This window comes from Desmodus rotundus, chromosome 5, assembly GCF_022682495.2.
Source record: "Desmodus rotundus isolate HL8 chromosome 5, HLdesRot8A.1, whole genome shotgun sequence".
Classification (NCBI taxonomy): domain Eukaryota; kingdom Metazoa; phylum Chordata; class Mammalia; order Chiroptera; family Phyllostomidae; genus Desmodus; species Desmodus rotundus.
Genome location: NC_071391.1, coordinates 89411116 through 89424802, shown reverse-complemented (window position 1 = coordinate 89424802; position 13687 = coordinate 89411116). Strand labels below are relative to the sequence as shown.

Here is a 13687-nt window from a genome sequence, read left to right as displayed (position 1 = left end):
GAATTTGAAAAAACATACTCTATATATTAATCACCATCATCATTCATATGGATATTTAAAATAACTGCTATTGAAATAAATGGACCCAGGCACACAGCTTTATCACAAACAGGAGCTGTGTGTAATTGAACAATGCACTGAAATGTCATCTTTGGTGCACAGGACCCAGGGGACAGTCCAAAAGTTCAAACTGTAGATGCAGCCCAAGACAATTAAAGAACTTTAATTCAAGTATTCAAATCAGTACAATGGCAGAAATATATAGCCCCAATAAAACAAATCTTTTCAACAAGTAGTTAAGTCTACAAACACATAAGGAGTAACATGAACAGTATCATAATCTCTGATTTACTAAATACTAATAGAGACTGAAGTTTCCATAATCGTCAATTCTTTTATTCAGGAATTGACATTTAGATGTGATTTCTATACATTTGAGATTCAAAAAATCTCAGCATGGCTTATTATGGCATCATTTTAAAATGCCCCGTGATAAGAGACTTAATGGTGGGCAGCAGCATCTGTGAAAGCAATCCTGAATTGATGACATATAGGGTGAAATTCATTCAAAAATAATGTAGGGAACCATCTTACTTTCAGTAAAGGCAAAAACTTCCTACTTCTCACTTTATCCTGCCTTTATAAAAAAAATACCAAGGATTAAACCTATTTTGAACCTGTTCTCACAAAAGATGGTCTATTTAAACAAACTGATTAATAGAAATTCACTGATTCAGAGACTAGGAGTTCCTTCCAGAGAGAGATGAGACAGAACTTCAGATTCCAGTAACAAAATCCATACTAAACAAGAAAAAAATAAGGAACGAAAGACAGATTTTCTTGAACCTCCAATGTATACTGATACAAACTAAGCTCCAACAATTAAAGCTCCCAAATTTCCTCTCAGGAGCAAAGACCACATGTATGTGGGGCCATATCTGTGGATTTGCTGAGCAATTGTTTCCCCAGTTAGTTTAAAGCTTGATCCAGGTGCTAATCTGTTTACCCCTCATTAACCAGTAATATATTAAAAGACACATGCAACCTTTTAGACGAATTAGCAGGTTCAGCTCTTAAATTTAAATGCTTTTGAGAGGCAAAATGTTTGAGGCCAAGACTTTGGATATAATGCAACTGAGAGACACTACTCACTAGAATCTAAAAAGGTTCTTGCTCTTAAGATTGTTAAAATTATTGAAACATTTGACTATTTAGAAAATCTGCAATTATCCTCTTCAAAGAGATTTCTTTGTAAAGTATTATAATTATAAAAAACCGAAATTTAAGGAATACATATTACTTTTTTTACTCTAGTTTTAATCATTAAATAAAATTTAAAATAAATTCTATTGTGAACATCATTTTGTGAATATGAAATAAAAAATCTCTCTCTCCATCTTAAAACAAGTTAGGATAACCTGAGACATGTAGAGCTTAATCCCAAATAAACTTCTGGAATGATTTTTCAGGGTTTATGCTTGTAAACTAAAACATTACTAAAACAAACAAACAAAAAAGCAAAACAAGACCAAACTCACAAGACACAATCCAAAAATCTTATCACAATAACGGAAGTTTCATATTGTTGAATTTTTAAATTGTACTTTTGGGCAGGAAAAAAGGCATTTAAAATAATAATCAAAAAATGTACTTTGAGAAAAAGCAGACAAAGAAAATAGTCCATGGTAAATGCCTCAGATACTGTTAAAAAAAGTGCCGTGGATGTGGCTCAGATGGTTGGGCATCGTTCCACAAACCAAAAGGTCACTGGTTTGATTCCCGGTCTGGGAACATACCTGGGTTTCAAGTTTGGTCCTGGGTTGGGGCACCTAGAAGAGGCAACGGATCCATGTTTCTCCACCTCTCTTCCTCCCTCCCTCCCTTTCCCTTTCTCTAAAAATAATAAATATAAATAAAACATCTTTTTGAAAAATATTACAGCATCTTAGAATTTTAGAGGGGGCAGTCCAATCCTCCCATTTGTTGGCACGTGACACCACTGAGAGTAAGGGACTCGTATGAGGTCTCAGTTCTAGCATATGCAGGCTGTTTGATATTAGTCGAGTCAAGTACTAGTTTTATATCTTAATTTCTTTATTGGACTGCTGTAACGAGTAAATAAAATATGTAACTTATGTAAAATCACTCAGAAAACTGTAAGATAACATCCATTTATGATGCGGTTTTAGAAACTGAAGCTCTGAGGCACCAAATGATTTGCCTAAGATCAGTTAGTTACAATGAACTTCCTACCATAATAGTTACAATTTAAAACTATAAATAAATATTCAAAGGAACCAAATAAGCCATCTTCAGGACAAAATCTGCTATTCTTTCAACTACTATTAAAGCAACATGATGACCATTTCCAAATCCTTAAAATTTCATGTATGCATTTCAAAGACATCTGAGGATTTCCCAACACTTACCAGAGGACTACATTGCTAAATGCATGAATGTTATGCTTCAAGTGCTGCAATGAAAGATAGTTCTATGACTATATATACAATAACCAACAGAAAAAGTAACAGTTGAGATAATAAAAGATTATTAATCTGTGAAAGAAATAAGAGATCCACATTGCTATGTTTATTATCAGCAACCTCAGTCACCTTTCTATATATCAAACTTTCACAAAATGTAACTCTATGATCTTAATTGCAGTGTGCTCCAAAACACAGTACTATTGAGATGTCAAGTGTACTTAACTAACTCTGCCAACGTTTAAAGTTTGCAAATACTGTACTTTTCAAAATGGTGGAAAGAAGTAACTCTTTCCTTATGGTCTTACAGTTGAAATAAGAAAAGAATGAGTAGTCAAAAAAGACTATATTTCCACGAAAGAACCTGCTTTTCACTTCAGTTGACCACTTGAGGCATGCTTTAAAAAAAAAAGAGTACTGCCCTGATCGGCAAGGCTCAGCTGGTTGAGCACTGCGGCCCAAACCCCGGCCGGGGTGTGTGCAAGAGGCAGCCCATTGATATTTCTCTCCCACCCTGATGTACTGATGTGTCTCTCCCTCTTTTTCTCTCTCTTTAAAATAAATAAATAAAATCTTTTTTTTTTAAGTACCCACTGTTTACATAATCCAGATGATTTAGCCAAAAAGAAAAGCCACTGCTGCTATGCTAAAGAATTCTCTCTAGTCTTCTAACTCTGAACTTCCAATTCCATATATAAGAGCCCTAAAAATTTTAAGAAAGCCAACTCCAAAAAACAATGGGAAGGAACTGCTGCAAGAGGATGCTGCAACTGAAGTCTTTCCTGACTCTCATCCTGCTCCCACCACCCACTTTAAACACTAGGGTTCCTGGAAGATTTAGTAAACAAGGTAACACTTCTTGGCTTCTGAAGGATTTAGACTTGCCTAGAAATCAAAGATGAATGCCAAATATATACAAGAAAGAGAACAAAAGGAACCTCAATTAAATCCATGTTTGGTACTGTGGCAGACATAATAACCCTGGACACGCTGAAGAGACAGCATACAGAAGAAACCATGCTACGCATAACTAGGACTTCCTGGGAACTAGGCCCAAACAGCCGTTCTTCACACATACTTCTCCCAAAACGGCTTTCTTTCTGATTAACACAGCATTCCAAGACAGAGCACAGGCAAAAGCCATCATCACACCTATTCCTTCCAAACAATGATGTCCTTGGAGACTATATCTCCAACATTTTCACACTTCTTATCTCCTTGTCAGCTTGAGCACTGTAAAATACTATTAAATCATATTTAGCTTCCAATGATAAAGAATGCAATGAAGGAGCACCCAGTCAAGATGGCAGCGTAAGTAAACATGGTACTCAGAACCTGCCATGACCACATCAAAGTCACAACTAAATAAAAGAACAATCATTTTGTAACAATCATTCTGAACATCGTTCAGAATCACCTGAAATTTAGTTGAACAGAAGTCCTGTAACTAAGGATAAAAAGAAGCCGCCACATGGAGACTGGTAGGAGGGGCAGAGATGTGTAAAGGGCTGGTCCCACACCTACAAGCGGGGGCAGTTAAAAATTGGAATGGGTATTCCGGCTGTGGAGGTCCCCCCTGAGGAGTAAGGGGTCCCAGCTCCACACCAGGCTCCTCCCCCAACCCAGGGTTCCAGTGCTGGGTAAAGATGTCCCAGTAAGCAGTGGTTGTAAAAACCAGCAGAGTGAGACAGAGGGCTCCTGAGTCCCAGGACCTGCGCATGGACTCACTCAGACTCACTCCCTCTGAGCCCCAGTGGTAGGACAGCAGCGGGAAAGGCACCATGGATATACAGGGAGGAACTTAATTGACTGACATTAGGGTGAAGGCTAGAGGGGCAATTTTCTCCCAGACAGAGGTGCTGGCAGAGGCAATCATTCCTTTGCTGAGCTCCCCTACCTGCTCCCCACAGTGCCAGCAGAAAGGGCCATATTTGAGACTCCATCAACCTGGCTAACACAGTACACGCTGCACCAGTGATTCCCTGAGACCCAGCCCCACCCAAATTACTGCCCCACTCAAGCCCTGGTTCATTGGCTTTTCCACACAAATGGCCTGTCTTGGCTACGCTGCTGACTTCTCAAAAAAAAATCTCTCAAGCAAGCAGCTTCTGGCCTCTGCATACCCCGTCCTGTATCTCTTGCTAAGCAGTTCCAGTCCCAGCACTAGTGGCAGCCCGTCTTGTTTCTAAGCTTGTCCTTTCCCGGACACCTCCAACCAGCACAAGTAGCAACCATCTGAAAACTGCTCTGTAGCTCATGCTGGGTGACACCAGGCAGGGCACAGGCAGCCCCTAAACTTGGCCTGCACTTCCAAGGAGACCCCAGAGCCAGCATACCCGGTAGACAGCTTCAGACCATGCAGAAGCACAACCCAACCACCTTTACAAGTGACACACTCAAAAGGTGGACTCAACAGATACCTGGACCCCACTAAAGTGAGTTCTGCTGCATGAGACTGAACCCTACACAGCTGATCCTCCACAGTGGCGGTAGCCAGTCCTTGCAGCCGGTCAGCCTTGTGGTCAGCCCCTCCCACTGATGTGCCAGTAGCAATCAAGGATCAACTACAACAGGTGGGTGAATACATCCCACATGAAGGGTGCACCTGGAATGCCCAGCTCAGGTGACATGTGAGGTTGTACCACTGCAACACCTACTGTTCTGTAGGCGGGACCTACAGAACACCTCCTATATTAGGCCACTCTACCAAGACCAGGAGATGTAGTAGTCCTACCTAATACTGGTCATAAGGATGCTCAGTGAACTTTGGGGAAGAGTAGGGGAAGGTAGAACTTCAACAGCATAAAAAAGGACATGGGAACCATAGAAAAGAACCAGTAAGAAGAAATAAAGGATAAACTAACTAAAATGAAGAATAATTTACAGGAAATCAACAGCAGAATAGATAAAGCCGAGAATCAAAACATTGATTTGGGCCCTGACCAGTGGCTCAGTTAGTTGGAGCACGGTCCCATAAAACAAGAGGTTATAGGTTCAATCCCTGATCACGGCACATACCTAGGTAGTGGGTTCAAACCCCGATCGGAGTGTGTAAAAGGGGCAACTGATTGGTGGTTTTTTTTTTCACATTGATGTTTCTCTCTCTCTCTCCACCCCCTTCCTCTCTCTAAAATGAATAAGCATGTCCTTGGGTGAGGATTAAACAACAAAACAAAACAAAACAAAACCCTGCAGGACTTGGAATATAAGGGAGTAAAATACACACAATCAAAACAGAAAAAAAAAAGAATGCCCCCTCCACATTAGGATAATATATAGGGAGCCTCTGGAACGACTTCAAGCATACCAACATTTGCATCATGGGGCTGCCAGAAGGAGAAGAGAAAGAAATTAAAAACCTATTTAAAAGAATGACAGAAAACTCCCCTAACCTGGTGAAGGAAATAGACATACAAGTCTAGGAAGCACAGAGAGTCCCAAACAAGATGGACACAAAGAGGCCCAGTCCAAGACACATCATAATTAAAATGTCAAAGATTAAAGATAAAGAGACAATCTTAAAAGCAGCAAGAGAAAAGCAGTTAGTTACCTACAAGTGAGCACTCATAATAAGACTGATTTTTTCAACAGAAATTTTGCAGGGATTGGTAAAGAAATATTCAAAGTGATGAAAGGCAAAAACCTACAACCAAGATTACTCTACTCAGCAAAGCTATCATTTAGAATTGAAGGACAGATAAAGAGCTTCCCAGACAAGAATAAGCTAAAGAAGTTCATCACCACCAAACCAGTATTATGAGAAATGTTAAAGGGTCTCCTTTAAGAAGATAAAAAAATTTGAATAAAATGGCAGTAACTACATACCTATTAACAATTACTTTAAATGCAAATGGATTATATGCTCCAATCAAAAGACACACAGTGGCTGAATGGGTAACAAAACAAGAACAACATATGCCGTCTACAAGAGAGTCACTTCAGATTGAAAGACCCAAACTACAAAGGGGTAGAAAAAATTATTTCCTGAAAATTGAAACAAACAAGAAAAATAGGGTAGCAGTATTTATACCAGACTAAACAGACTTTCAAACAAAGGTCATAACAAGAGACAAATTCCACTTGTGGTTATTTATCCAAAGAAACCCAAAACACTAAATTGAAAAGACATATACATCTGTATGTTTATTGAAGCTTTATTTACAATAGCCAAGATATGGAAGTAACATACCTAAGCATTCATTCATTAAGAGGTGAGTGGATAAAGAAGTGCATACATACAATGGAATATGACTCAGACATAAAAAAGAATGAAATCTTGCCACCTGCAACAACATGGCTGGACCTACAGGGTACAGTACTCATTGAAATAAGTCAGACAGAAAAGACAAATGCCAGGTGATTTCACTTATATGTTCAAACTAAAAAACAAAAGCAGCAAACAAGCAGAACAGAAACACATTCATAGATACAGAGAACATTTTGACAGTTGCCAGATGGGAGATAGTTGGGGGGATGGGATAAAAAAGTAAAGAGATCAGGAAGTACAAATTGGTAGTTATAGAATAGCCATGGGGATGTAAAGCACAGCATAAGGAATATAGTCAATACGGCTGTAATAACTATATATAGTGTCAGACAGGTACTAGATTTATCAAGGTGATCACTTTTTAAGTAATATAAATGTCTAATCACGCAGGTATACACCTGAAACTAACATAATACTTTATGTCAACTATAATTTACAAATAAGAAAATTCTAGCCCTTTCCAGGTGGCTCATTTGCTTGGAGCATCGTCCTGATGAACCGGAGTCCTCAGCCAACCAATAGGTGTTGGATGAGTTGAGCACAGGAGATTAAACAATGTGTTCACATAACTGACTCCGGGAGAATGTTCTTTGAGGCAAGAGCAGTTTACTTACTGATTTTTCTATTCCTTCCTATCTGGCACAAATTGGACACTCAATAAATGTTTGTAAAATGAAAATAAAGTCCATACAATACATTAACTGTTTAAAAAACATTACATACCACCCTGGCTAGTATGGCTCAGTGGACTGAGTGCTGGCATGTGAACCAAAAGGTCACTGGTTCAATTCCCAGTCAGGGCGCATGCCTGGGCTGCAGGCCAGGTCCACAATAGGGGGTGTACGTGAGGCAACCACACGCTGATGTTACTCTCCCTTTCTTTCTCCCTCCTTTCCCCTCTCTAAAAATAAATGAATAAAATGTTTTTAAAAAGTAAAAAACGTTAAGTATCTACTGTGGTAACAGCACTGTAGTAGAATATATGAGCAGACTCCAAAGAATTAGACAACATGATTCTCACTTTTAAGAATGCATAGTGGGCACTGGCTAGTGTGGCTCAGTGGATTGAGCACCACCCTGCGTGTTGAAGGGTTGCCAGTTCCATTCCCAGTCAGGGCACATGCTTCGCTTGCAGGCTAGGCCTCATATTGGGAGCATGTGAGAGGCAACCAATGAATGTTTCTCACACATTGATGTTTCTCTCCCTCTTTTTCTCCCTCCCTTCCCACCTCTCTAAAAAACAAATAAAATCTTAAAAGAAAAGAAAAGAATGCAGAGTGGGAATGCTTTCAGGATGGTAGGACAGACAAAAATCCATTCATTCATTCACTTAAAATACACATATGTGAGCCTACTTCAGGGTTAAAGGATAAAGACAGAGATAAAAGACAACTTCTGCCTCTAACGATGTGGTAAGCTATCAACAAGAGATGAATAAATTAATGTTATACAGTGTGTTGCCTGCTATGCTAGAGGAATGGATATAGAAACACAGCAGAAAGGGAACTAACTCACTCAAGGAGAAAGTGTTAGGAAAGCCATTGCAGAAAAAAATAACCTAGTATCTTTTCAAGGATGGTAAGTTGGGATGTGAGGAAGATATTATATGCAGAGAGAATGACATCTACAAAGGCACAAAGGTACAAGACCACAGCATGGAGTGAAATTACAAATGCTTCAGTGTGGCTAAGGCCCTAAGCGAATGTGGGTAAGGAGCGTAAGATACCGGAGGTGGGGGAGAAGCGGAGGCAGATCCCGTGCGGTCTTACATGCTTTCGTGAGGTTAAAGTTTACCTTAAGGAAGTGTGAGCCTTATCCTGAAGGCTGTAGTTCATCAGTGACATTTTTAGGAAGGAGAGAAGCATGGTTAGATTTATATTTTCAGAAGATCATTATGACAGCAGTGGGGAAGTAGAGATTGTCTTTAAAACCAGAGGCACAAGGACCAGTTATAAAATAACTGCAGTGGCACTAGGGACCTAGGGAAAAAGGCAGAATCCATAGACAGCTAGGAAACAAAATGGACAAAGTTCTAATATCAAGGGTTAAGGGAATGGAAAGAATTAATAAAGACTTGCAGGTGTTTGGCTCAGGTTGGTTAGGTTTATGGTGATATTTACAAGAATAGGAATACAACAGAAGTTTACAGGAATGGGAAGGGGACTACTTTATACATTTGAATTTGAAATGCCTATCCAAGTTGTCTATCTAGAGAAAACACATTTGATCCAATGAATATATGAATGCTGAAACTATGTATGAATGCAGTCACTCAGAGCATACTGAGATAAAGAGGGTCAATGGCAGATCCCCCACAAATACCTACACTTAACAATGTCCTAGGGAAAGGGAAGTCACGGAAGGAGAGAGAGATGGAATAGCCAAGGAAGGTCACGCATAGCAAGTACAAAACAGTCAAGAATACATACGAGGAGTGCCAAGTTGGGTATCAAAACTGAGAGGTCACCTGTGACCAACCATCCAAAACCAGTTTCAAAGCCATGTTGTTAGAGGCAGAAGTGCAGTGGTTGGAGGTATAACTAGAAAGTGGCAAAATGGAGATAACTACAGATAACTCTTTTGAAAAAAAAACTCAGTTATAGCCCTGGCTCGTGTGGCCCAGTGGATTGGTTGCTGGTGTGTGAGTCAAAGGGTCACTGGTTGGATCGCCAGTCAGGGCACATGCCACGGTTGTGGGCCAGGTCCCCAGTTTGGGGCATGCAAGAGGCACCAGATCGATGTATCTCTCACACACTGATGTTAATCTCCCTCCCTCCTTCTCTCTCTAAAAGTAAATAAATAAAATCTTTAAAAAAACAAATAAAAAAACCCACCTCAGTTTATGGGGAAGGAGAGAGAGGGCACGAGGTAGGGTAAGAACAGTTTGGGAAGATTCTTCTTTCTAGTTGAGAATGTTTATATGCTGAAGGAGAGAACACAGCAGCAGGGAAAACGAAATTAAAAATCCTCAAAGCAAAACAGATAAACCCTGGCTGGTGTGGCTCAGTGGATTGAGCGCCAGCCTGCAAACCAAGGGTTCGCCAGTTCAATTCCCAGTCAGGGCATATGCCTGAGTTGAGGGCCAGGTCCCCAGTGGGGGGTTCACAAAAGGCAACCACACATTGATGTTTCTCTCCCTCTATTTCTCTCTCCCTCCCCCTCTCTAAATATATAAAATCTTTAAAAAAATAGTAGTAATAAATGGAAAAGGGATGGGAGGTCAGCACCGGGAGGGAATACGTACAAAGCACAAGGAAAGGGAATTCACTTCCCTTAGGAAAGGGGCTAAGCGTGACCTTAGTTGCAGAAGAGATCATAGGCAGGAGCAAGATTAGCAATTCCTCTAAAATCACAAGCAAAACTTTGATTATATGGGCACCTGTCAGGTGAGAAACAACAGATTTCTTCAGATTCTCAAAGAGGTTCACTACCTACAAAAATTGTTTTTAATGTCCCTCTGAAGGAAATAAATCACGGACAATGGCTGATTAAGAATAAATGGTAAAGGGGAATAATGAGAAGTAGAAAATCAGTTGCCCTGCTCTGGCAAATACCTAAGGCTCTGCCCCTGATAACCTAACAGGTGCACCAAGACAAAGAAATATGGCCCAGATGAAAGAACAGAGCAAAGCTCCAGAAAAAGAACTAAGGGACAAGGAGACAGCCAATCTATCAGATACAGAGTTCAAAACACTGGTAATCAGGACGCTCACAGAAATCATTGAGTAGAGTCGAAAAATAAAGGAAGAAGTGAAGACTATGCAAAGTGAAATAAAGAAAAATGTACAGGGAACCAAGAGTGAAGGGAAGGAAACCAGGACTCAAATCAACGATTTGGAACAAAAGAAATAAACATCCAATTGGAACAGAATGAAGAAACAAGAATTCAAAAAATGAGGAGAGGCTTTGGAATCTTGGGACAATGTTAAACGTTTCAACATCCGAATCACAGGGGTGCCAGACGGAGAGGAGGAAGAGCAAGAAACTGAAAACTTATTTGAAAAAAATAATGGAAGAAAATTTCCCCAGTCTGGCAAAGGAAATAAGACTTCCAAGAAGTCCAGGAAGCTCAGAGTCCCAAAGAAGCTGGACCCAAGGAAGCACACACCAAGGCACGTAATTACATTAGCCAAGATTAAAGATAAGGAGAGAATCTTAGAAGCAGCAAGAGAAAAGGAGACAGTTACCTACAAAGGAGTTCCCATAAAACTATCAGCTGATTTCTCAAAAGAAACCTTGCTGGCAAGAAGGAGCTGGAAAAAAGTATTCAAAGTCATGGAAGGCAAAGACCTACATCCGAGATCGCTCTATCCAGCAAAGCTATCATCAGAATGGAAAGGCAGATAAAGTGCTTCCCAGATAAGGTCAAGTTAAAGGAGTTCATCATCACCAAGCCCTTGTTATATGAAATGTTAAAGGGACTTATCTAAGAAAAAGAAGATCAAAATTATGAACAGTAAAATGACAACAAACTCACAACTATCAAAACTGACCGTACAAAAACAAAAACGAACTAAGTAAACAACTAGGACAGGAACAGAATCACAGAAATGGAGATCACATGGAGGATTATCAGTGTGGAGGGGGAGAGTAGGGGAAAAGGTACAAGGAATAAGAAGCATAAATGGAAGGTACAAAATACACAGGGGGAAGTTAAGAATAGTATGGGAAACGGAGAAGCCAAAGAACTTACATGTATGACCCCATGGATGTGACTAAGGTGGGGGATAAAGAGGAGAGAAAAATGGGCCAATTGTAATTACAAAATAAAACATACTTTAAGAAAGTCAGACACAAGGATTAGTAAAAACTGATTTGATCGGAAAGGCATAGCCACAGCCACAGCAGGGCCAAGATAAATGATAAATGAGTTATCAGAACCTTGCCCATTTTAGAATGGCAAAGCCAAAGCTGGTAAAATAAACAGCAGGGAGCATAGCTATGTTTCAAGTTTATTCTGGAAATGGTACATCCGCATACATGGAATGAAAGCAGGAAAGAGACTGAATAAAGGGATACCAGATAGCAGTCTACAGCCATAATTCAAGTGTGACTGACATTTAATCACTCAGCCTCTATCTACTGAGTATAGCCAGGCAGTGTTGTGGATTCCAAAGATACACAGGTGAAGGCATGACAAAAATCCCTGCTCCATAAGGCTATAATCTAGTGGAGATAGAAAATAAACATATAGCAAATAAAGAAACGAGGGCAATAAAGAATAATGAGGGTTAGCTCTGGGGGTTATTTACACTTAAGGTGGTCAGAAAGGGCTTCTCTATGGTGATGGTTTACCAAGGATTACCAAACTACGGGCCACAGACCAAATATGGCCTGCCACCTGTTTTTGTTCAGTCTGTGAAATAAGAATGACTTTTAAATGGTTAAACAAAAATCAAAATATTTCGTGCACGTGAGAATTACATGAAGTTCAAATTTCAGTGTCCATTAAGTTTTATTAGAAACATAGCAAAACCCATTTGTTCGTGTATTATCTGTGACTGCTTTTACACTCTAACAGCACAGGTAAGTCGTTCAAACAGAGACTCTCTGGCCCTTTTCAGAGAAGTTTGCTGAACCTTGCTTTAGATCTAAATGATGAGAAAAAAACAGATGTATAAAGATCTAGGTGTGGTAGTATTCTAGACTGATAGTAAGTGCAAAGGCGCATGCTTGGGACAGCAACAAGCATGGCACGTGTGACAGACAAAAGGGCCTGCATGGCTCTGCAGGACCACAAGTCAGAGTAAAGACATGGGACGGAAGAAGCAGACTTGGACAGAGGCCAGCTCACGTATGGCCTTGTTGGCCATAAAAAGGAATTTAGATTTAGTAGGGTAGGTAACGGATGAGTTTAAAGAGAGGGAATAATGAGATCTGAATGACTTAATCTTGGAGTACATGGTTGCCATGTGAGGAATGATCTTTAGTGAGGTAAGAAGCAAGGTGACAAAGTAGTCCAGCCAAAAGATTAGAATGGATAAGTCTGGGGCTTTGGTGGTAGAATTCAAGAGAAGAAGTTGGGTTGAAGGTATTTTGGAGGTAGTGCAGAAAGACTGAAATCTTAAGAATAAACTTGAAGCCTGAGAAATTGGGTAAGTAGCAGAGTCATTCCAAAATAAGGAGAAAGGGAAAATCAAGATTTTTGGACATGGTAAGTCTAAGATACCTATTAAATATCCAAGTCCTTCAGTGCATCTTGTTTCCTTGCCTAGGAATAGTAGTGGCTGCCCCAAAGGGTGGTCAAGATGAGATGATACAGCCCTGGCTGGTGCGACTCAGTGGATTGAGTGCTTGCCTGCAAACCAAAGGGTCGGTGGTTCAATTCCCAGTCAGGGCACATGCCTGGGTTGTGGGCCAGGTCCCTGTTGGGGGCACGTGAGAGGCAGTCACACATTGATGTTTCTCTCCCTCCCTTCCCCTCTCCCTAAAAGGTAAATAAAATCTTTAAAACAAACAAAAAAAAGATTAGGTGAAACAGCACATGTGAAGTACTCAGAGCACTGCCTGGCCAACAGTAAATACTCAATAAACACTAGCCACTCACTATTATTATTGGTAAAATGGAAATATCAAGTATGCCGCTGGTTATACAAGTCTGGGACCAGAGGAAATAGTGTTAAATAGGGTTAAAGGCCGACTTAGCAATCCTTGGCATATAGATGTGATCACGTAGGAAGAGAGTGTAGACAGAGAAGGTAGCCAAAGGTAGATTCTTAAGTGATTCTAACATTCAGGAGAGTTAAAGAGAGGAAAGCCATATAGAATTCTGAAAATTAATAACCGGTTAAGAAATAAGCTGGTTGAGTGTAGTGTTACAGAGTCCAAGAAAAGAGCATTTCAAGAAGGAATGCTGCCCAAAGGTCTAATAGGGTAACAACTGAGAATTATGTATTCAATCTGGCTAGAGAGGTCGTTGAGGACTCTGATAAAAGAT

General features: G+C 40.1%; 1 protein-coding gene across 6 annotated transcripts in view; it reads right to left on the bottom strand.

Annotated features, from left to right (window-relative positions):
• The window catches only part of KMT2A (lysine methyltransferase 2A), a 98118-nt gene that overhangs the window by 63573 nt on the left and 20858 nt on the right, over window positions 1–13687 (bottom strand). The window lies entirely within an intron of this gene.